Genomic DNA, 26,542 nt, shown 5'->3' with positions numbered 1-26,542 from the left:
CAATTGAAATGTTTAGTAGATTGACATTCTACTATTGTCTTTGTCCTCCTTGTGACCTTCTAAAAATCATCTCTAAACTCAAAAATTGTTAAACCATCTTCTCACAAATAATTGCATGTACACGTCTCTGAATATTTGGAATTTGTTTTGATCCTAGTTTAAACGCTTTGTCATTAGTGAGTGACCAAGACTGTGTCTCACAATGTTCATGACAGCAGAACTTTATTTTATGGGTCAATGGAATTCCAGGTTATGGAATTGTTCTACTGCTCAAAATAATTATAATATCAAGCTACTTTCCAGTTTCCTCTCCTATCCATGCACTCGCAAGTAAAAATACAGTACAAAACTTGCTAGCTGTTGATTTAATAAGGTTTCCTGTATAGACATCACTTAATTCTTAGGAATTGTAGGAAATACAACTTGGGAAATTCCTTTATGCACACCCATGAGCAGATATCTCTCACTGAATACATCTGCTTGAACTAAATTCAACTCCACTGTGACACGGTGCATGTTATGAGCTCTCACATATGCACCTGACAATTTTTTTAGCTGGCAGGTTGCTCTTTCTCAAGCTGAGAACTTTTAAACATGTTCCTCTACAGGAAGAGTGAGCGAAACAACAGTAAGAGCAGTCTGAAAAGGAAAGAACAATCAGAACTGCTGGAGCTGTCCCAGTTCAGCTCTGCTTACAGGCCTTGCATTGTGTGATGTTGCTGGCACAGTTTCTGCTCCAACACTGGGCAGTGTCCGGTTTATCTCGGCTGTTTGAGGGGCCTGGAAAGGCCCGAGGTGGCCTTGGGGCAGCCCGCGTATCGAAGGACGAGAAGAGGCTTCAGTTCTTCTTTCGGTTTTTATGTTTATTAATTGTTTATCTAAAAGATTTTCTTTCAGCCGAACAGAGATCTGCTCAGCAGTCAGCCATGAGCACACTGTGCTGTCCTCCGGACCGCCACGTATCTTTATACCCATTGTTACGTGTACAATATTTATCATTTTTCCCCAATACCGTTTATTCTCATTGCCGGGTGCACTCTCAGTAATAACCAATCCAAAAGTGCCACCATGGCCAAAGAAGATGGAGGAGAAGAGGAAGAAGAAGGAGGACAGGACACACCCCAATTCCTCCATCTTACTCCTCTAAACCCCCCTGTACATAAATCCTAAACCCTGTGTCTCACCCTCTAATTAGCTAATCTTTTCGCCATTCACCCCGGTGAAGTCCTCTTATCTTCATACAGGTGTTGTCTCCCGTGTAGGGTCAAAGTCCTGCCACCAGACACTTCTGGCAACATTCCAGGACTCCCAGGCCCCCCAAGGGTGGTCTCGGTGGCCCAGCATCTCAGGACTCAGATCCTGAGATCCCACAGGCCAGATTTCATCTTGATTACAAAGTCAAAAAATTTAAACCTCAGGCTCTGGTTGGAGCTTAAATTTCTACAGAAACACACCCAGAGAACCCAAGAAATTTGCTTAGTACTCTTTGAGTTGAATAACAGCAATCAGTGCTGTGGAAAGAATTACCATGCATCAAGGCTTACCATTAGATTACTACATTGTTTTGTAAGCACTGTGACAGCAATGTGAATATTATATTCTCAGCAAAAAAACTATTGCTTTATGTAAAGCTCTCTCCTGTATTTCTCCATGTGTGGCTTCAAACTTCAGATGTTAGTTAGCAGTTAGCCATTTCATTCAATTTTTTCCAAGCACAAGGTTTTAATTTGTTGTCTCCACCTAATATCAATTAATCATTCCCAATCTTAAGCCATACTTCTACAATTCTAAGGGTTTTTAACCAGCATATTGAAGAGCAAGTGCTTGAGAATCTAAAAAGTACCATCTTCTCAGTACCAAGGTGAAGTGAAATTCAACCAGCTGTTCATATATTTTGCCCTTTCTCTCATGTTTGTGTTACAGTGTCCATGTCCCATATTGCTGAAATTCATGACAAGCTACTGCAGCTCTCAGGTCTATTAATAAACATGAAACAGAATCAAAGAACTCTCCTCTTATGCAAATTCCAGGGCCACCTGATGGTCCCAGTGTCTCCAGTGCCCTCTATCTGCACCCAACTTGAAGAAAAGTACCTAAAAGAGTGCATTTGCTCCTAATGCTGCAACTGCTTACTACGGCATGTAGTAAAGAAAAACAAAAAGCAAGAAGAAAGTATTCTAAAATAATTCCTAAAGCAAAAAGAAAGTATTTTAAATGGACTCCATCTCCTATCTTACAGCAAGTTACACAGTGAAACAGTATGTTGTGCTTAGCACCAATAATGAGCTGCAAAAATGATACTAAAAATTACTTAGTTTTCCATTACCAGAGTTTTCAAAAATTGAGTATTGACTTAAGAGAAAATGTTATCTGACATATCCATCAGCACAGAAAACAAATCAATATTGGTACTTTTGTAATTACACTAGAGATTAGGTATTGAAGACTCTGCAGAGGGTGGGGTAGAGATTGGAAGCCATTATATGTAGAATGCTCTGCTGTTTAAAATTTATACAATGTTTATTCCTAGATATTTTTATTTTATTATTCAAAAAAAATATAAAATAAATGCAAATAATTTCTAAAGAAAGGCAAACAATTTTCCAAGTTACTATTTCTTTTTAACTGATGCCACATTCTTCTGCTTTTTAATCACACTCTTTGAATAAACAGCAATTTAAAATATGGTATCATAGTCGAGCATTTCCAGTTTATATTAATACTTGTCAAAAAGAAAAGCCCATACCCCACAATCTCTGGTATCTTAAAAAGAACTGGAAGGCAATTTTAAAAATTCATTCTATTTTCCTACTCTTTAAGCAATAAAGCTTTGTTCAGCTCACAGTTTTTTGGTTGTTAGTGACCAGACAGAAAGCATCTGTTTTATTGTAACCAAAAATTATCAATTATTTATTATCTGTTGAATGAAATTATCTATTCCGGACATCTCATTGGACTCCATTCAGAGACTATTTCTGCAAGGTATTGAGTTCTTTGTAAAAAAATGCTGATTGTCCTCAGATCTTGGAGAAACTGAGAATCCTCAATGCCCTAAAAAATTGGGCCAAAATTCAAATTTTTTTTCATTATCAACATCATAGCTTCTCAGCTGGTTTACACAGGCTCCAATGGCTATTGCTCTTATCAAGTCTGGTTTCTCAGAGCTATTTTGAGAATTGGAGCTGGAACACAGAAACCAACATTTTTTTTAGAGGGAGGGAACAACCTGCCGTGAAGATGCAAAGATGTCCTTTACCCTCCAGTAATAAACACACACACATTTCTTACTGAATTTGTGGCTGATATCATCAATTCTGAGACTTGGTTTGTGCAAATCTACATGGAAGATGTCTGGAAGGTCACACAAAAAACCATTTCCTTCTGTGGCAAGCTGCTATCACTCTCAATGTTCTCAGCACTGCCAAGCGTTTGATCTATAAACCTATATTTATGCTGGCAGTTCACACTCACACTGAAAATCTGCAAATCATTCTGCCCAGCAGTCTTCAGTACATTAATTTGCAGCACAGTTGGCAGAACATGTAGTAAACATAGTGGTCATCCAGTTCCCTTCAAAGTTTGCTTCACTGACAGTGAGCATACTGTCTGCTTTAGCTCTGGCATCTCCTACAAACACGTGTCTTATAAGGCAGCAACATTCTGCTTTGTTCTCAGAACCAAAAATATGATAATTAAAAAAAAAGCATTTGCAATTGCTTTCTGTCATTATCTGCAGAATTTTCAGGCAAAAAAAAAACCAGAGGTTTTTTTCCTCCCTTAGTATTAGCCTGTCTCTTATTTCTAAACCAAGTTTATTCCTTGAACATAACAGGTCTGTAATGGCTAAAAAGATAAACTAAACAAGACCCAAATGGATAACACATATTTGAAGAGTTGCTTAAAACTGGCAAAAACTATTAAAGGGAATGCTTTGAGGAGAAATATTTTTCAAAGAATATTTGCACAAGAATATACCACTATATAAATTTTATAATAAGATACAGAATGGGTAAATATTTATTGCATCCTGTCTGGATTCTCTACCTTTCATTATTTCCATCTTCTTCTGAATATCTAGTGATACTAGCAATCTCCTTATCAAAGAAGTATTTCATCTTCTGATAGTTTTAATTAACAGGGTAACAAACCTAAAGTTTGTGTAGAGAGTCCTTGAAACAGTTAGCCCAAAACTGGTGAACAAGGCTGAAAGAACTCCAGGAAATATAGTGCATTTGGGCAGCAGACCAATAAGATGAGAAATGCAGAAAAATGTGCTCAGCCATGAAACAAAATCTCCCAAGTAGAGTTGAAAATGAATAAATAAACATGTAACAGATGCCAGGTCCAAGTTACCAAGGACAGCAAGTGGGGTGAAACAAGCTTGGAAAACACTGGAAGACTGCTGGGTTTAGAGTCAAGGAACTGAAAACTGTGAACTATTACATCTGGCATTTGTTGGGAGCGCTCCAGTAGGTCAGTTTCCACAGGCAAAAAATGAGAGAAAGATGGATCTCTGTATGGGCAGAAGGAGAGCAGGCACAGGTTGCCAGCTTAGGAAGAACTAGCACTTGCATTTTGTCATTTTGCCAGTTCTTAGACAGGACTTAAACTGGAACCAGTTTCAAACATAATGGGTTTCTCATGCTTTCTTTGTCATAATCACAGACAGGGGAAGCCACATCAAACTACATGTGGGTTTACTTCTGGGAATAGCAAGACCTTCTAGTGTCCTTCACTTTTCTGAATAATAAACCAAATTTACTCATTTGTATGGAGGTGCTTGCTACAACCTTGTATTTTTCATCCTCAGTAGGGTATAGTATAGTAAGTTCAGAGACAAGAGACAGGAAAGGAATAACATTTAAATAATTTGGAAAACACTGCAGTCAATAAATTATACTTTTGTTCTTCCCTAGTGAATTTATTCCACCTTGACATGCTTGACAACTACGCATTAGTTTAAAATTCCAATTTGTAAAACTGGCAGGTTGAAAAAAATTCTAAAACATGCTTGTTTACTGGGGTAGAAATCTTGAACTGAATGTGCCAGATTCACAGCAGAAGTGGTTTTTGGATGAAGGCTGATCTCTGACCTTGTCATGTAATCTCTGCTGAAATCAGTGAAATGTGCATTTACTAAGAAGAAAAGAAATCAGTTCAAACATAACATTCTTATCAGATATTGGAATTAAAATAGCTGCATCAAATCAAATATCCACTCTATTTTTATCTGCCTTAGGGTGTCCTTGATACTTCTGAAGCTCAATCCAGCTGAGATCACTGGATCTAAAAATTCTTGTTTTTCTTTAAAAGCTCTGTGTCCCCTTTCAGATCCCCTCTGAGTCATATGAGATAGAGGAGACACGTGCTTGCCATCACTAAAGCAGTAGAAAATACATCAATACAAAGAGGATGAACATAGACTATGTCTCATTTAGCCAGCAGCATGGCACAGTGGCAGTGAAACTTGTAGAGTGAATCATTCACTGCAGAAGACCAGCAGTCCATGTTTCATATCTATATGTGTATATAATATATGTATAAAATATCTATATATTTGAAGGGATCATAGCTGACTAACCTCCCTCTGCTCCTGTGAGCCAATGCCCATTAGGGCTCAGAGCTCATTAGCTGTGCTCTGACAGGACAGCACTTCTTATCAATTCAGGGCTATTGGGAAAGAATTGTGTTAGAGCATTCTGAAAACACTTGGGGGTGAACTGAAGTACAATTGTAAAAAGACTCCTTATCTAATATTAAACACTGAAGTGGACACAGTTATAGATATCCTATCCACACTGTTGCTTAAGATCCCTCTGACAAATCATTGGTTGTTCAAGAGTGGAGTTTAGAATGCAGTGTTTTGCTCATTCTGTTTCAGAAATTCTTTACATTTTATTAGAGCCTTTAATGGATTGCAACAATGATTTGGGGGTGTTTTTTTTTTTTTTTTTTGCCTGGTTTTATTTTGCTTGCAGAAATATTTGAGGCGTCACCTCAAATTCTTCACCTGCTATTTCATTTGGGAAAAAGTTTTGTGACCTTCCTCTACGTTAAATGTATATCTATAAAAACCTTATGAGATTTATGACTATTAAAAAGTCAGTTATTAGTGAAATCACAGAAACCTTGACTGGAAATACTATTAACAAAAATTGAGCTATAAAAGCTATGCTAATCCCTTCTGGTAAATTTGAAGCATATTATAAACTGGTTTAATTAGAAGCATCTGACTTCTCACAGAGATGAAAACAAGATCCTTTGAAAAATGATTAATTTAAAAATAATCAATATTTATTTTCACATGGGAATATGCCTTGAGAAAAGCTGAAATACTTATGGATAATTTATTAGCTGTAACATTTCTACTCCCACCCTACAATACACTTCACTTAAGCTGTTCTGAGGAGTCTGATTCCACCCTGGTTTATTCATAGCAAGGATGGAAAATAATTTTTGGGGTAAAACACCGGGTACAGGAGGGGAGAAATAAAAAAAAAGAAAATAAGTGTCTTGCAGATCAAATAGTAACTGAATAAAATCACTAGGAAACAGAACTCCAAACCCCAACTACCTGAAAGCTTCATATAATGACTGATAAAACTTGTATTAAAAGGGAAGGTGGTCTTTACATATTATTGATTTTAACCTCTTTTCTAACAGTATGAAGTGTAGAAAAATGCTATTTTTGTATAGATGAGATTTTGGTAAGGTTTCTGCAATGTCAGTTGGTAAAATTTACTTCCATGTAAGCCAAAATATAAAAAACATGCTTGAATGACTACATCAGGAGACTGTATGGCAATAAGGTGGTAATATGGACATTAGAAAACAGCAGGCAACGAATCTAAAAAATCTTATCTAGAAAAAAAGCACCTCAGGCCAGAGACCTGAGATGTAGTGTAAGTATTTCAGCATGTTTTATTTTGACATAGCTCTACCCTGATTTCAACAGATTAAACAGCCATTAAGTATTAGGTCATCTTGTGTGTGGTGCTATAGAATTTTTAAAATACTTCACTGTCATATAAACAAAAACTCACCTTGTGTTCTATAGCATCACCATTCAACACCAGGCTGGAAAATCAGGATGATCAGAATATTAGCTTTAAAAGCTCATTTCTGATCTGAAGTAAAAAATAAATAAAGATGAACCTATAAACTTCATAAAGTGTTTTATGTTGTTTGATACACATTCCACAGGCTGGATAAGTTCTAGAAATCCCACTTGGTCTCCTTTGGATATCATACTTGGGTCAGATAAAGCTGCAGTTTCAGACGTGCTCACTGAAGATGAATCGTGTCTGTACTGGATATCAGGAGCTCTCTGCCAACTGTGCAGCAGTTACCTCCCACAGGGTCCTGGGCTCCCAGGTCAATTCTGAAGGAAAAGTAGAAAAAAAAAGGTGGAACAATAGGAAATTCCGGTTTCAAACTGCCATGCAGCAGGTAAAGGAGGGACTTGAATCAGACACTTTCATATTTCTGACAGAGAGGCGACGTTTGGCATAGAACAGTTGCCTCAAATTTCAAATTAAATCTAACTTTCAAATTAAATCCAAATTTCTAATTAAATCCTTCAGAAATACTGAAGGATTGCATTTATTTCCCTTGATAAAGTGAATATGAGTCTGTATCTGAAGATATTCACAACATTATTACATTCCAGATCAAATACAACCCAGAATGTTTCTATTTTACATGAGAATGTGAATGAGACCAGAGGGGCAGAGACATGCTTTTTAAACAATATTAAATAATCTCTCACCACCCTCTTAAGAGGCTTCTGATAAAATGTTGCAGATTAAGTTGAGATATAGATAAGAATCCGGTTTTCTGGGTCTAGTCTGTTCACTTGTTCAACATATTAACCACTTGCAGAAGTACTAATAAAATTCATAGTAAGATAAACAGGTCACAATACAGAAATCTACAAAATTATAGGATTCATTAGAAAATGGGTAAAGCAAATTGAGCCATAAAATATAGATATAGATAAAGATATAAAAGACTTCCAAATAATTTTTTTTATAAAAGAGTATAAATTAGGACAGTAGTCTTTTATATGCTAGAAATGAAGACAAAATGGGATTCAAATGAATAGGTATGGAAGCAAAGAGTGACTTTTCAAGCATTACTATCATGTCATCAAACAAGTCTGTACCACAACACATTGGTGACACTGCATTGAAATCATGTCTTCTGGTTCAATTTCTTCTTACCAAAAAATAAATGGGAGCATGTAGAAAGCAGAGTTACAAGAGGACAAGAAGAGCTTTTTTCCATGAAGCAAAAAAATAAAAATAAAAAAATTACTGCATGAAACATAGAGGAAAACTTATCCCCACTGTATACTTGGAGAGGAGATTCCACCTGGAGTGAAATAATATGTCAAAAGCTTTCAACTGGTAAGATTTATTAGACTGAAAAACTATCATGCAGTCCTTGAATTACTTGGGAGAGATAAAAAGAAGACACAAAAATAGAGTATGCACTAGGGATAAGTTCTTTGATGATGAAAAGAGAGATTAGGAAGATTTTGCACCTGTGAGTGAAAACTGAATATGACCCAGCTGTTTTGCCTGGCTTGGTTTCTAAAGCAAGTATTTATTTATAAAGTACTTGGGAAAATAACTTTCAATCATGTATACAGATTGTACCTTCATATATCCAAAGCTAAGTGAAGTGGTTAGCTGTGGGAAGTGGTTTTCAGCTTTGCTTTCAAGCAACCTGAATAGGAATTGATATTAAATTCAATAGCTCAGAAAAATTAGTGCAAGAGGATCACCTTTTGTGTCAATTTGTCTGGCAGCTCATTCATTACTGGGTCATACTTTATGTGGCACACCTCATTTCTGCAAAGAGAAAAGCCTCTAATTAAATGACAATACAAAGGATGGAAAAATCTTTCTAAAGCTGGTAAGAAACTCAGTTCTGCAGTGCTTTTAGAGTTCCACTCTCCTTGCTGATGAGTGAAAAGACTTCCAAGCAAACACCACGTAATGTACATAACTGCAATTGTCATTTTCTCTGATGACACACTGAGCTTGTCTTACCTGACAGCTACATCTCATTATTATTTCAGAAAAATGCTGATTTTTGCAAAAAACCTGGCAAGATTCCACAGGATGTCATTTAGTCATCAAACATCATTTCAGAGCCTGTCATGTCTCAGCACGTGGGGATTATTTTTCAAGACATTTTTCATTTTGCACTCATACAAAATGAAGATTTTCCCTTCCCTTAAGGTTAGGGAATGTTTTTGATTAGAACAGGTTTTTGGGTTTTGTTTCTTTTTTCCTTGTTTTTAATTTGGACAGAAAAAGTACATGTTTTCATTAATAATTTGATTTTATTTTTCTTTGGAAGCTGCAATTCTGAGATGTCTAAAAAGCTGCCTTTTCTGAAAACACAATTACTGAAAGATGCTTATTCTTCATTATTTGGAAAGCTTACTAAAAGGTCCTATAAATCATCTGTTTTGACAGTTCAAACTTCATTTGTTGTAGTCTGTCATTTTGCATCTGTGTTTTATTACTTCCTCTATGGTATATAGCATAGGCATGATATGTGAAAGATTTTATGATTCTGTATTACTGTAGGAATGATTTTAAAAGTATTTATTAAATAGAGTGTTCAGATTATATCCTCAGATATCTACTGTATATTGATAGAAAAGCAGGTTCTTTTAATATATTATCACAAATTTTACTTTAATGAAATCCAATATTAGCAATTGATTTTTTTAGAGCTTTATTTTACAGCGATTTCAGAATCAAACCCCAAACTCTAGGAGATAGTAGAATTCAGGGTGCCCTCTGCATGCATGCAGTTTGTAGTTGAAACCTTACTGATGTTATCTGTTATAATTTTCTCCACAGGATCCTGAAGGGTAAATGAATTAATTTTTCATTAGATCCTGAGATCTAATGGTAAATTGTTCATTAGATGCTGAGATGACACCTCATCTCCTTTACCTGTCTCTGCCCTGCCTATGGAGTTCCCATCACATACAGAGGTCCCCACAGATCTTATGTCATTCCCCCATCCCCTTCCCTTCTGCCTCTGCTGAATATCATTAATTCAATCCCTCACTTGCTGCAGTATCTGTTATGTGGCACAGCTGCCTGTGGGTAGCACAAAAAGTATAGAAAAAACTCCTATTAGGACACTTGTCCAGTTCCTCCCCTTCTCCATCTTCACTTTTAAACAACTCTTTTACACACTTGGGAAGTGGAAAATCCCATCAGGTAATTAACACTGTAAAACCAGTGACTGTTTCCATTCTTTAGACTGTGCTTTAGCATCAAGCCAGCTACATGACTTATCTTCATTTTGTTGTGTGCCTTTTTGGTCATGCTGGACACAGTAAAAAGCGGAAAGCTGCTCAGGTGGCTTAGAGCCCCATTGTCCACATTCAGCTGCTGTATAAAAATCAGTGAAGTACTTTAGGATTAGTGGCCATCTTTCAGCAGTATTCAAGCGCAAGCAAACCTCTTTTTAATGTTACTGGCACAAAACACATACACATTCTTTCTTCACTTACTATCCCTGGAGATTACTGCCAACTTTTTTCTCTCTAGAAAATCTTGTACTTTCCTGCATCTTGGGAAAAACATGCAGTGTTAAGATGTACATGGAAAACCCATGCATTTCTAACGTTCACCGCCTTGATGGCAATCCTCTAGGATGATGATGCACTCTGTTATTAAACACATTAACTCCCCCTGTTTCTATTACCTGCAAAAAATGCAGTAGAACAAGTGCCAGAGACAATGATTGCATTGGCAGATTAAAAAAAAAAAGTCTGCCCTTAATTCTGATAAATACTGGTGTCCTTTGTATAATATAAAAAAAAAAAAGGAAAATAAATTCCATCAAAATTCATTTTGAGTGGATTTCAGACAATTCTCTAATGTACAGATGTAGGCATAAATAAAATCTGATTTAAGCACCATTAAAGACTACGCATACGTACACCCAAGAGAAATCTTGGGATTTTGTACAGGTAAAAACATCCTATATCAAGAAAAATATTCACTCTGATTGTTCCAAATCCAGCTGAACACTTATTATTCAGCATGCTATAGTCAAACTTACCTATGTGAATAATAGGTGAGCCCAGTTTTGACTAGAGCAGTAAGACTGTACACAGTGACAGCAACCCTTTTCCCTAATTATAGCCTTCTTTTAGCCATCCCTCTAATCCTGAGTTGGTTTAATTTCTTGCTGTTTTTGAAACTGCTAGTTTCCCAACCATCTTAATACAGATCACAGTTTTGCTCTTCATTTGTTTATGAGTGATATTTTATTTTTTTATCTACTGCAGATAAAGAATGCTAGTACAGTGAATTCCATCTTACACCTGCCATGACACTAAAATGTCTCACCAAATTACTTCACCTGTCAGTGCAGGTTATTGTGGTTTAACTCCAGCTGGCAACTAAGCACCACTTAACCACTTGCTCACTCTCCCCTGGTAGGATTGGGAAGAATAAAATGGTGGGTTGATTTCACCCCTTCCCATGGTGTTCAGCCATCCCCAGGAAAGCAGGGTCCCATTGTGCCTAACAGCTCTCAGGAAGATAAACACTATTGCTCCAAACATCCTTTCTTCCTACATCTTCCCCCTAGTTTATGTGCTGGGCATAATCCCACAGGGTCTGGAACACCCCTTTGGTCAGCTGTTTTTAGCTGTCCTGTCTGTGCCTCCTCCCAACTCCAGTACCAGCAAAACCCATGAAAAAGAGCTCCCAGCACACACAGCTATCTTTACAACTCTGCTAATCAGAAATCTCCACCTTGACAATGGGATGGCCACAATGCCAATAGAGAGCAGGGTTAAAAAATCAGATTGATGTCCAACATAAATAAATACTTCCCATAAAAACATGCTCAAAGGTGGTGTAAAAAAAAAATGTGTTCCAAGTATTGCAGCAATAGAACTGCCCAGAACCAAGAATTTTACCCTGCATGTTTCAACATCAGCAGCTCCATTTATTGCATGTTAGTGTCTATTTTGGAGTGGAACTTTATAATTTTATTTAGTCTATGCTAAACAGCAAATGCATATTGCACTACTGTAAGTATATTACACTACTGTTAGCTCATCTGACCAATACATGCAGGTAGTTGTGAACAAGAGAACTCTTCCTCCTTTTTCATTTAAGGAGACAGGTGCCATTACTTCTTTTAAGTGCCTAAACCAGCCATATCTTTGCCTTTTTGAAAGCAGGCTAACCAAAGCTACACAGTGAAGGTACTTTGAACCAGAAAACTGTGAAAAAACCAGTTTTTATACACAGTGCTTTATACACTGTGCTTTATACACAGAGCACAGTTACTGTAAGTTTTAGCAATCATGGAATAAATCCTGCTCCTGACAGCTGCAGTAGCACCATAAAGAACTTAAAGCAGAAACTGGACCTGTCTGTAATTATGACTGCTAAGTATAAAAGAGAAAGGATTACAAAGCTCAGGTATATTTAAGTTCAGTGATGGTACTTCAGTTGACGAGAGCTTTTTAATGTATATTCATCTTGCAGCACTTATGATTGGAAAAGAAAACAAAATAATACAAATAACTGGTAAATAATAATACTAATAAAACCAGATAAATACTTCATGTACGTTTTCCAGGCCAATATCTAATTCTCTCAGTTTTGTTTCCTTGAACACAGAGGGAACAAAGCAGAACTTTCTTCAAACTTTTTTGTTATAGAAAAAGTCCAGCCACACAACATAGAATAGTATTAAATACTAAAATTTCAAAAATTTCTTTTCTCTCATTTACAGTGTACAGAGACGACGATATATACTCCATTATTTACACAAATATAATTTTTTTGGAGTCCACAAAAGCAATTTATCAGAATAAAATAATCCTTTAGGTAGAAAACAATCAATAGATACTTTTAAATTTCTACACAGATCAGTATAGGGCTTTGCTATTGTGGGATTTGTGAGTTTTTTTTACTCAATGAAGTTCAGCAGCAGATTAGAATTTTTGTGAGAGTTTTTCTGCATCATGGGACAGTGCTCATTTATACAACGCACAAGTAATATTTTGTTTGTTTCTTTTGGGTAAACTTTTGTGAAAAAACATTAAAAACAAAAATAGTTCTCAAAAGAGTTCTCTATAAATCAGGCCAATCAGAATTTTCATTTTCTGAACAAGAATCTTCTAAGCATTAGTACAAATAAGAACAACCTGCACTTAAGTTTGCCATGCAGGCGAATTTATATTTCTTTTTCATGGCTATAACAGATGAAAAGGATGCAGTTGAGATAGCAGAAATTCCCTTTAGGCCAGGAAACATCCTTATGTATGACATACTGGAATTCTCATTTGAAATAACCTGTAAATTATTTCTAAGAAAAGAGAATGTACTAAAAGTGAAATGAAAAAGTGCAAAAAGTGAAAGTGGAAGGAGGGTCTCTCTTCTAGCAGCTAAGGCATTCAGGTCTATTTATTTTCTAAACCAGCTGCCTTATTTCCAGGAAAATAGTCTACAGAATAGTTGGTTACATAAAATTGTTAATCCCATACCTTCCCCTGAAACAAAATCTCAATTGTTGTGCTTCCTGAGAACCAAGACCTTAACTATGTTGAGGAGGCAATAATTTGGCCTGAAAAAATTGAAGAGGAGCGTCATGTAGTTATTGGATTCTGTTAGGGCTTAAGAAATGCTGAAATACTCTCTCTACAGCTAAAGAGAAATATTTATACTAATCAAGAAATGATATAAATACTTGAAAATAGCCCTGAGCTACAGTATCAATGAATTTAATATTTCTGAATAACGACTTTGGACTTGAAAGCCTAAATCCAACTTTAAAGCACCTAAATCCTTTACTACCTCTAACTTTCAGTCTCACCTGCTGTCACTGAAATTTAGATTAAGTCAGACAAACTCTGATGACCTGAATAAATACCTTTAAGAATAAGGAACTGTACAATTTTTTAATAAGCAAGAAGAATGCAGAAATCATACATATGATGTTCCTTTTCTAATATTAAATATATTGATGACCTCTTCACCATTTGACTGACCTCACTGGTCCAGCTGGCTATGGCCATTTTTAAGTGGAAAGCTTCATTTCATTCGTTCATCCTTTCAACAATGCAGGTTTGTTTATGAACAATCAAAGCCAGAAAAAATAGTGCATACAACAAATGCTGTTTCTATGAACTTCTTTCCAACACTGCAATCAAACATGTTGAGATCACTGTTTCATACAGCAATTTACTGCAGATCATGCACCATTTAGACCACATCTTGCTTTTCTAAATGGTCAAGTGTTGACTTGCACTGTAAATATATGTGCACACACATTCCAAACCAGCATGGCCAGGCCCTGAACACAATGCAATGACCTGGAAATGTACTGGAAATATACCAAAAAGGAAATTCCACTGTTTGAGAGTGATACCTGTCTGCATTAATGTCTGTCACCATTAGGTGTCTGCAGAATTAGTAAGGACAGTGATGTGTATCCTCTGTCATCATTCCTTCCCAATTTACAGAGCAGTTCTGACAGAATTTACAATAGAGGTCAAATTATGTCCTCGAACACAGTCCAAGGAGTTATCTCTGCTCATATGCAGTGGAGAAGATTTAGCATTTAACTATTTTTTTTCCTTGATGACAGTATAAGTACCAAGAACAAAGGAAAATATATGAACAGCATTACTAAAGCTAAGTTAATTATTCCTGGATCTGTCTCGGATCCGCAGGCTGAATAATTTTAATGTTGATTCTTACTGTATTTTATTCCATTGTTTTGCTGCTGATGAGTTTATAGCAGGAGATAAAGTCAGCTCAACAAACTTAGACACCAAAGTCTGGTTACTTTATATCCTAAACTGTTAGTGGGACAAGTTAACATTCCATCTCAGAAATAGTATTCACATATCTGATGTTCATCTGCTGCGGCTCTCATTTGCATCTTCATAGCCCAGTTTCAAAATGCCACACCAAAAATACTCAATTTACTCATTTTGGAGAATAGTGCATCTGAAGAAGAAAAACTGAATTTAAGTTAAGTGAGAGTTGAAGCTACTTCAGTTAACTGAAGAGAATAAATGGCTTGAAAAGAAAGGCCACAGATCAAATAAACTCTGCATCTGAGATTTACCAAGGATGAGAAAACTGTCCTTGGAATGAGATTATATTGATGACTAAAGGGATATGATCCTGAAAAAAATATTGTAGAACCACAAAGGAACTAACTGTTAAAATATGGGGTCAAACATTTCCTACCTTCTAAGGACTATTTAATGATCCTCAGCCAAGAAGTTCTCTGCTATCAATAAATTCCTCTCAGAGTAATATATTCTGAAATTTTGGCTGTACCTTTTGGAGTTAAATATTAACTCCTAAGTAATTTTCTAAGAACGCACAAATCATGCCTAAAGAATAAAATGTAGAATTATTTTGAGAAAGCAAATGTCCTCCTGATCAGATCTGGTCTAGGGTCCTAAGGAAACTGACAAAAACTCTCTATTTTTTGCTGTTTAAAACCAGCCTAATAAAGCAAAAGTAAATATTCCTAGGAAAAAATCTCATAGCTGCACATGTGACCTGGTACAACTTTCTCACCAATAAAAAAGTGAGTTTCCTGTACTTGCACTTACTACCTGTGTTAACAAACGCTAGACATCCTTGCACAGCCCAAGTGACAGATAAAAACATTAAAAAAAATAACAAGGCACTGTCATCAATCATTATGCAGGGTAATTGAGAGCAATTTACTTATCTTTCATAAAGAGAATGAAACAAAATAAAGTGAAAATGAAGGCGGACAACCAAGCTAGTAAACACTGTGAAACAGCTAAGTAAAAAAGGAAGTTGATTAAAATAAGGCATTACAAAAAACAGACCTGAGCTTGACAGGTACACAATTTAATTTTAATATTATCTTCAAGAGATTTTCTGAGGGAAAAAACCCAACTTTCCAAAGCATCAAAAGTTTCCAATCCATGCCCTGTTTCAACTTCTGGTCCCTTGTTCTTTTTTAATGTGGCCACTCTTCCTTTTAGAGGTTTGTTCTTATGCATTTCACTACAGGCTTGTCCAGGTATAATCTCTGAATTGATTGAGACTACACTTGAGATCACAGAGCAATTTCAAGCAACTATAATCAAAGGAGTACAGATTAGGAAGGAAAGGCAAAGGTATTCTCAACTGCTCCCTCTCCACCCCAAAAATTCACAAGCTGCTGCATATGGCGCGTAGGTTCAACAAAAGTTCTTATTCAGTAATTTTACCACATGTTCTTCAGCAGGGCCTCTCCAAACTTGTGCTGTCATACATGAAAGCAACAAGAGACCCCAAGGGAATCATCACTTTGCTGCTGTGAAAATGAATATAGAAGGAATCGAGAAGGAATCGAGAATGAATCGAGAAGGAATACGTTCAGTGCTTTGGCAATTGCAGGAAAGAACATTTGAACAGCATTTGTGCAAACAGATACACTCACATATTGTTCTGACTTGTCAATATTCATATTTTAGCTACCCTTAATAGAGACTATGCAGGTTTTTCTCATGGTATTAACAAGAGAGATTTATTTTACTCCTTTTTTTTTTTTTTAGTTCAGTGAAAAAACCTCTACCTGGCTTCTTCTGTCTTTCATATCTTCAAATATTCTGCATGGTTGTGTAGTAGCTGCCAGTCTTTAGGAGTTAGGATGAAAGATACCAAAAAACTGGGACACTGCTTCGCAGCACGAAGAGCACTGAATCCTGCAGAATGCCATATGCTCCAGGTTCCCATCAGCCCCCAAAGGGCAGCACTTTACAAGTTTGGGCCTCAAAATATTTTACTTCTTACTCATACAAGAAGTGAAAGATCAAGTTTACAGAAGATAAATGCTATATATAGTCCTATTTTATGAAATTATATTTTTAATTTTTTTTTTTATTTATATTTTAAAAAAATAGTTCTTGGCTGAGATCTTTATAAGATATCAACATGTTTCATTTATATAGCTTTTATGAAACACATGTTTATTTAAGCGATTGAATCTTTTGGTTACTTTAATATCCTATCTTAGGTGATGTAAATTGTATTAATCTCATTGGCAGTTCTCTCATGTCTCTGTCTAGAGACTACCAAATTCCCTGAGAAAGAAGAAAAGCCTTGGCTGAGAAAGTCTTTCAATATTTATATTAAGGAAAACAACTTACAAATGTGCTGTCATTTTAATTGGGATTATATTGTCATTTGTTTTTATTTCATTTAAGCAACTATTCAGTGCTAAAAAATCTTTATAAATAAATATTTTAAACACATACACTGTCTTCTTGAGACATATACTGTCACTAAAGATGAATGTCAGCAATGTTTCTGTTGTGAGCAACAGACAAAGCCTATTTCCATGCTTGCTTTTTCTTCAGACGAAAAAATACAATAAATTTATTTTATTAAGCATCATCTGCAGCATACTCAACTATTTATGTGCAATGCTTTGCTTACCTGAGTTTTACACAAGGACACCATATGACTGATGCAATGTTTTTAAACAACCTTTGGTTTTTCAATTGCATAAGAACTCATTCTATCTATACATCTATAAATTACACAAATTTATGATGAATCTGTGGGACAACAAGCTTTTCAGGTCACATCACTCATAATTAGAACTAATTAAAATGTGCCAAAGAAAGGATAGAAATTTATCACTGCTCATTAAACCTGTAAAGACTGTGTTAATTAGATGTCAGACTCAGTAATTCACAAATATTTGCTGCCAGTCTAAATTTAGTGAAAAACTAAACACATTTACAGCCACTGCAACAAAAAGGAGATAGGTAATGTTGAATTGAAAGGGTTAAAAGCTTTCTATACTACAAATCTCATTCTTATACATTTTTTTTATCTTTAAAACAACATGTGTGAATTCTTCTGCTAATTTTCCCCCAAACTTAAATATTCCTTCGATAAAAGCAAAAGGTTATGTCCCACCATAATTTTTTAACTTCCTATTTTCAAACATTGCTTACATGAATTGTCATATATTATTTTCCAAGAATTAATTGAAAATCAATATTTACTAACCATTATTACACTATTGCATCACCTATGTTCTTACTGAAGAACATTATAGTGTTTTATCATTTATTACAACCAGGAAGGGATTCCATTGTGTTCCCCAGAATTTACAGCCAAAGCCTTCAGTGGATCAACTGCTCATCTCAGAAGTCAAACCATTTTAATATAAGACACTGAATGCATTGATTAATTTGAAAGCAAATCAATAATTCTAGACGTAACAAGACAGAATGTAATTGCTATTGCAGATTAGCTGCATGTATAACTTGCAACTACAACTTCACTGGACTCGTCATAGGGCTGCTGGTAACTGGGAACAGGAATGTATGTTGATAAAAACTGAGGATTTTCACTTGTGGATTTTGAAAGGAGGAAAAAAATCATCCAGTCCTTTCTCATTTGAATAATTCAACTGCCAAAAAAGGATGTTGAGATAAGCACCACTCCCAGGATTAGGACCTAGTTACCTTGGTTAACCTCAAGCCTTCATAAAGCAAGAGAGCTACAACTAGTTTTAGTTTCAGTCATTAATTTATAGTATCATAGAGTCATTTAGGTTGGAAAATACCTCTAAGATCGTTGAGTCCAACTTTTAACCCACCACTATATTCACCACTAAGCCACATCACTAAATGATACATTTACAAAAGTTTTGGATACTTCCAGGGGTGGTATCTCAACCACTTTCCCAGGCAGCCAGTTCCTGTGTTGAACAATCCTTTTGGTGGGGAAATTTTTTTTCCCTATATCCAAGCTAACCTTCCTCAGGTGCATCTTGAAGTCATTTCCTCTTGACCCATCACTTGTTAGTGGAAGGTGAGACTGACCCCCACCTTGCTGCAATCTCCTTTCAGCTAGCTGTAGAGCACAATAAGGTCTCCCCTCAGCCTCCTCTAATTCAGCCATATTTTATTCTGTCTACTGGTTCAATTAATACCCCAAAAATGTTCTCATCCTGAAAGAAGATTATTTACTTGCCTCCCTCCCCCCATCCTCCCCCAAAATCCCCACCTAATCAAAACACCCAAAACATGGTGGGTTACTTGGAATATCAAGCTGACACGTTTCAGCAAACCAAATCAGTAAACCAAAAACCAAATAAAATTGTGAAGTAATGGTATAATCAGGTTTAAATAACACATCTGTTCCACTCCCCACCCACAAAGTATACTTTACTTCTATCTTCCCATCCTTTCCACAACTCTTCCCTTCATCTGCACTGTGACAGTGACAGATGCTCTTTTTTCAGTTGATTTTAGCTGATTGTTTGTGAGAGGCAAAGCACCCACAAATGTCAGCTGTTGTTTTATCAGATTTCCTGAGACAATCAGATAAATTTGGAACAGACAGTGAAAGTTAAACCATGAATACATTTAGAAAAAGGCTAGAAATAGCACAAAACTATTCTTTCCAATGTGAATACATGATATTCTATCACAGCAGCAACACAATCACATCACCAGTTGAAAAGACACACAGAGAGCTCTCATTTTGTCTGTCATAGTCACAGCTTTTGTAAACCAAATGACTGTTTGTACCGAGACCTCAGTAAAATTGGTACACTGTGAAAGAATGAAAGCAGCCCTTGGTTTGATGATCACCACTCAGAGCTCATGGCAGCTGACAAAAGTATTAGCCAGACACAACTTCCAGCACTTGACTTTTCAGAGACATTCATGAAGAATACAGGTCATTTCTAATGCAATTTGCTTTCAAATAGCATTTGCATTATGGAAGGGAAAAGCAAGAGCAATACTTTTTTTAATGTTTTTCTCTACACCTGAAGCAGAAAGAATTAGAGTCCTTGGAAATTCATTATATAATGTAAAGGTGTAGCTTTTTTATAACTTTATAGCTCATCCTCTACCAACTCATGCTACAGGATTGCAAGTATCATAACCGCTTAAATTATGTGGACCTTGTAAAAATTTATTACAGAAACATTAGTAGTACATGCCATTACGGCAAACATGAGTACTGGATAACATAAAAATGTCCTGTTAGAGAAGAATAAAACTCTGGAGTTCACTCTGAATTTACCTGCAAAAGACAGACTTCAAAAAAAAAAAAGGTATATGGACTGCATGGTTACTGAATTGTTTTAAAATCTTTGAAGAGTGGAAAATGCAAACACAAAAAGCAGATTAAAATGCTGAAGACAGTGAATACTGGAGATTTTTTACATGACTGAACAAGAAAAATCTGCAGGGAACTGCCTGTTGAAGATTTCCTTTTCAGAGAGAAAATAGGAGGAGACTTTTCTAGCGAAACACGTAAATCATAAAAAGCAATTAAATCCCAAAGGTACCTTGCAGGGGGCATGGCTTTGTCTTAGACCTCTGTGCATCTGTTATCCAAGTTGCAGGGTACTTGTTCTAAAATCTTCAACACACTGAATGTTCAGATACTGTGTGTCACAGAAATTATGATCTGTAAACTGGTGTACACTGGAAAGGGGGAGAAAATCTTATGCAGAAGAGGCTTGAAAATACTGAGGTGAGCACATAGGGAGTCATCAGTGAGAACTCAGAACAACTTGATTGCTAAACATCATGAAAGAGTAGCAGATCAAACATGTGCCAGAGGAGTAAAAGATAAAAAAATGTTTGCCATCAAATAAACTCAAACATGATGTCTTAAAGTATTGGAAATTTTCCCAAAATACTCTGCAATTTTCTGTCACTCTCACTTCTCCCCCTCTCCCCCCACTAAAGCCTTCAAATCCTATAACATGGTGGAGATAGAGAGAAAGAAACAATCTTGATTTTTTTTGCCTTTTTTAATCAACAGTCGCAAAGTAGTCAAAACTATCTTTAAACTTTTACCCTTTTATCAAAAGTGTTTTCTTCCAGGAAAATTGTCCTGATATTTCTTACTTGCATCCCCTCATGATCTCTTTGCTTTCTTAATTTTGTGCTTTACTACACAGACAAGGAGAACTAGAATCATCTTGCTCAGCCTTCTTGTAAAAGAGTATGCCATGAGGCTTTATACACTTTTTGTAACAATGCAAAAACATGCTCTTTACCTTGTGACGATTTCTTTTTTTTACCTGAAGATTTTGGTCAATGTCTGCATACCATGTTCTCCCATTGCCAAGAATGAGAGGGAAGCACTAATAAAATATGAGTTTAAAACAATGAAATAAATATAACTAAAACCAAGCTCTGGTCCTACAAAACAAGAAAAGTGCAGATATTGCTTAAAACCTTAAAACTTTTAGTAATAATTCATTGTATTTTTTCTGTTTTGTTAAAACAGAGCCAATAAATCAGGGGGGATTTTTTTTCAGTATTACCTGTATAATCATTTGCTCTGCTTAGTAAGAACAATAAATTTTCATTATCTCATGAGAATACTTGAAGTTTATAAGTGGATTTTTCATTATATATTCCCAAGCTGAATGACTTAAGTATAAAGCCATTTTCTTATGCTTCAGCTAATGCAAGATAGTAGGCTACAGAATTAAACAAAGAAACAAAACCCCCACAGCAGAAACCACAGGAAATCCGCATGACTGCATGTAAAAATACACATTACACATCCAGATCTAGCTGTGATCCTTTGTATAACCTTCTAGGGTGAACACATGAGAAGTTCCAGAAGAATTTCTGGAATCATCCTCTGTCCTGCTGTGTCTGCACCAGGTGTCCCTACAGCAGGGCTCAGTCCAGATGGTGATGCACAAACCCGGCCTTGGGTGTTCAGGGGCATCCTCCCTACTTTCTCACTGTCTATTCCATAAAATTGTGGGTGACCCATAACTGAATCTTCCTATATGATGATTCATCCCACAAGGATGTTTCTGGAGCTAGGAATACCATCTCCCACTAAGTTTTGCCTGAAAATTATGGCCTCATGATGTGTAGAGATTATGCAGGGCTTCGAGGAGTCATGGGCTGCTTTGTACCTGCTGATTTGTTGTTCTGCATATGAAGTGTACCTCAAATTACTGGGATATAGCAGATTTAATATGTTTAAGCCTTGCATGAATAATCTAAATACATGCACAGGTAGTTCATCTGATGCTTTTAAAAGTATGGATCTTGTTAGATAGACATGGCTTTGCTAGAAATGACCATAACATACAGAACTTCCAGATAAGCCATATCCTCGTTGGTACCATGAAGTCTATTAACACTACTAGATAGACAGAAATCCCAGATAAATGTAAACCTTTCAGGTAATTCAAGACAACTTTTCAGGGTAGAAAAAAGAGAGAGAATGTAAAAAAAAAAATTGAATTACACAGTCCAGATACCAGAGGTCAGAGAAGGGGGCTTGGAAGTAATTTTCTTTCTGTGTGGTTTTCTGAGTCTCTCATAGAACTAGAAAATGCAGCTGTTTTGAAATTTCTTCCTAAATCCCTTCTAGAAATAGATTCTTCAGGATGAAGAGATTAGGCTTTGCCTCACTGAAATAGTGAAACTGGTGCTCAAGGCTATCAAATCAAATATCAAATGCTACTCTGCAGTAAAGATTAGAAAGCCACTGCAAGAGAGATGAAGGGTGCTGATATTTACTAGAGGTCAAGAGGCAAAAAGAGATTTTCAAATATTTTTTTAAAGTACAGGATAGCTTGCTTAGGAGATCTGTTGCAATCTGATGCAGCTCTACACCTGCCCAAAATGTTCTGCCTCTATTGTGTTGTATTTCTTATGAAAATTTTATATAAATAAGAAGCCTAGAAATCATAAAAAAAATCTAACTGGACCACTACTTTTACACATACATGTCTTACACTTCATAAAACTGTAGCTTAACAGAGAAAATATACCAAGAACTACAAAACTAGAAAATTATGATCTTTGTCATTTACCACAAATTAAGTCAAATAAACATTCATACAGAATTGAAAGCTATTAGGTTTTGTAAGCTTTCTGAAGTACAATTTCATTTTGCAGTAGAATTGTGTAGAGTAAGTATTTAACAAATATTCCAAACTAATATAGTCTAGAAAAACATTGCTTGTATTTCAGGAGAAAAAGTGGTAAAGCATAAATTGTTAAAAATTTTTCCTTCTTCTATGTACAGCTTGTCAAAATATTCTCTACAGATACTTCAAGATAGTAATGATTTTTTTATTTTTCAGGTTGTATTTTTTTTTGCTTATTTTTTCTTTAGATACAAAACCTGCTTCTAACAAAGCAATAATTGGTAGTAAATGGTATATAGTTACATGTAAATCATAAAATACACAGCTGTGGAATTTCAGAAAATATGCATATTCTCAGCATCCTAACTTGTCCTTTAGACCATAATGTGTTACATGTTTTTACAAGCAAGTGAAAATATTTCATTATAACAAAACACTGTTTGACTATTTCTTCTTTAGGTCATTTCAAAAACTATTTTGAGAATATTTTACAAGAATTTGGTATCATTGACAATTGTTTAATTCCTTCAAGATTATAGTAAAAAGATAGCCTTTGAAAAATCCTGTCTAGCCAAGATTATATATGTGGCAAAATGCAAAACCAAAGCCTTGCTGTCTTTGGTGTTTTCAGGGCACATTAACAAGAAGCTGAGAGAATTGTGCTATTTCTCAATAAAACCTGGAGTAAGCTGTATAACCATATTGTTTGTTTACTCCTAATAATTTGTTTGTATGACTACTCCTATCAAGAAAACACCAACATTAAAATTTAATTCTTTGTAGTAACAAGTCTTTAGATTTACAGAAAGCGTGTTTCATTGAACTATGCAAATGTTAACACAGTGAAAAAGGTAACTGGGTAGTCAATAGCTGTAGAAAATCTTCTTTTCTGAAGAGTTTTATTTTCCACATTTGATAGTCTGCTTTGTTTATCTAAGCACATACACCCATGGAAAGTGATGTTATAACCTACTTTTGAACAAAGACACTGTACTAAATCAAGCTCAAGATTAGACTGGATTTGTGTTTTGCAGACTACTTACTTTTCACTGTTTTATTAAAAAGCAGCCTTGAAGACTGTGGGATGCCAAAGAGCCTGTATACAAATTTTATTACAGACATTAAGTATTTTGTCTAACCATATGTTTGAAATACAAGATAATTGCTCATAAGAGGAGAAATGAACCTCCTCTGTAAAGAAGGCAAGTAAGCAGTAGCAGAAAAGGTGTTCATTGATCTGGCTATATTCCAATATAATTTCTCATCACTCCATGGATAAGAACAAATTCATGGCATCAGCCATACACAAGTAATTCAAACACCATTCACATAGAAATGTAAAAAAGATAGATAACTGTCATATCCATACTAATCTGTCTGCTAGGGAGCTGCACTGTATTTTCCATTACTCATTTGCTCTCAAATCTTTCATGAACATATGCTTGGAAAATCTGAGGCACCGAGTGAGTGGAAAGATGGAACTCAGGTGAACAGCCCACAGACCAGAAAAAGGACAGATTTTCTCTGGGACTGTGGAAGCTCAAAAAAGTCACATTTAGATAAAAATTTAACACATGTATAAATCTGCCATGGTAGATTTGGATCATAAAGATACTCTTTTTTTTTGTCTTTTTAAGTGCAATCTTGAGAATGCTTTGGTTTAAAAAGTAATAACACTTTGCTACTTTAAATTACTCCCAGAAGTAACAGGCTATTCAGTTTCAAGCTGACATTAAGGAACTGGCTATTTTCCAGTGTTTTTGACTGCACAAGATCCAAAACTATGTGTGGATGTACAGACAAAATGGTACCTTTATGGATTGCTATTCAAGGTTATGTATTCAATACTGCAAAGAAAAATGAAACGTCAAACCTAAATAATGTATACATTTTGAGGCTTTTTCAACAGAACAATTTATCTTGATTTCTGAATGGACCATCTTCCCAAATAAATATAAAACCACCACCCCTCACTGTTCTATGAATTAAGAAATGCAGACTGTTTGCATCAGTAGCAATTAACGCTAACCTTGATTAAATAATGTTATTCCCGGAACAGATACTGCTGACTTTCATCCTTCTAGGATAGCTGGGAAGATAATACAACTTCATTATAGAGAAAAATCTGTATCATGAAATTGCTTACTCTTACTTTCTAACAGGTGTACACTCATCAGGACAGGTGGGCAACAGCCCTGCAAAAATCTAATTTGTGTTTTCACTAAGAAAATGAAAATTTTTCATTACTTCTAACATTATTCTGAAGATACAAGTCTCACCATGGCAAACAGATGACTAAGCAGCCACCATTTATCTTAATTAAAGTTCGTCTTAATCAAGGTTCTGTCTGTGAGATATAATGCTACTTAAGACTAAGATTCTTAGCATAGTTGCATGGCTCCCAGAGGGAACATCCATCAAGCTAAATGTATAACTACAGCTTAGTCCTACTGAAAACATAAAGAAAGGAAACAAAGAAATGCAAAAATTAATGAAAGCCAACATAGATAGTTTCTTATCCATTGCTTAACTCCTTCAAATAGCTACTATGCAACACACATAAAGTCATTTTTTCCCCTCACCTATAAACATACCATATATTTTCAAGGCCTTTCCCAAACACATATCCCTAATTTAAATAAAATTGTTGCTGAATTCTTCAAAGAATAAACACAATTTGATCCATCCTAAAGATTTTAGTAAAACTGGAATTTAAAAATTACTTTGAAACATTACTTCTCCATTTATGTGGAAGTACATCCAAATAGAAGGAAGCCAGGTCATACTGAAAGAGAAGATATTTCATTTTCTAAGAAGTTCTTTCTTTCATCTGCTCCACTTTTGAATCTATAAACTACCTGGTTTTAAACTTCAAAACTTAGGAATCCTGTACCAAGAAAAGAGTTTTTAGACGATCAGTAGATCCTTTTTCAGAAGGATGAAAACCAGCTTCATTTGTTCAAGAATTTGTTCAAGTTTCAGAACATCAGCTGCTTACTAAGGTAATGACAGGCAAGGGAAAATTATTGTTTTCTGTTTTACCTTTTATTTCTTTTTCTTTTGCATTAATTCCAGAAATCAATTTAAACTGTGGTACAGCTGCAAATTCACTCTGTGGACTGTGAACTGTGTAGCTCAACCTATAGAAAAGTGTCCTTGGCTGCATGAATCTACACCATGTACCTGGTGTACATTCTTGAGAAATGTTCCTGTATTTTTAGGAACACTGGAAACAAGAGAGGATATCAGAGAACGACATTTTTCCTAGGGGTAGGGATGGATAGTCAGCAAGTAAACCATGAAGAGCTCACCAAACAGCCTGCCTGATTCTCGAGAGTTAAAAATAAAATAAGCTGATGAGGCTAGAGCAAGCAAATTCCCACAGAGGTCAAAAATATAAAACAGAAAGAAAATAAGATGAGCACCTAAACACTGTGTATCTGTAAGCAGTGGATGTCAAAAGAAAGATGGCAATCAGAAAGCACCTATACCTCCAATAGAACATTTGGGAGCCCTCACTGGGTTTTAAATTTTTCATTAATTAAGAATTGGAAACCAATCTTAAAACTATTAGAGAAGTTTGGGGAAGATTAACATGAAAGACTACAGG

At 35.6% G+C, this 26,542-nt stretch overlaps 1 protein-coding gene across 1 annotated transcript in view; it reads right to left on the bottom strand.

Annotated features, from left to right (window-relative positions):
• LOC102069276 (uncharacterized) overlaps nt 1-8,854 on the bottom strand; it is a 142,881-nt gene extending 134,027 nt beyond the window's left edge. The window contains exons 1-2 of the mRNA XM_074541270.1: nt 8,789-8,854; nt 7,044-7,381 (exon numbers count right to left, since the gene is read on the bottom strand). The gene's annotated coding sequence lies outside the window, so the exon portion shown is untranslated. The remainder of the gene's footprint in view (nt 1-7,043; nt 7,382-8,788) is intronic.
• Between the last annotated feature and the right edge of the window lie 17,688 nt (nt 8,855-26,542).

The sequence above is a fragment of the Zonotrichia albicollis genome, chromosome 5, assembly GCF_047830755.1.
Source record: "Zonotrichia albicollis isolate bZonAlb1 chromosome 5, bZonAlb1.hap1, whole genome shotgun sequence".
NCBI lineage: Eukaryota > Metazoa > Chordata > Aves > Passeriformes > Passerellidae > Zonotrichia > Zonotrichia albicollis.
The sequence above is the reverse complement of the archived record's forward strand: the minus strand, read 5'-3'. Positions and strand labels throughout refer to the sequence as shown.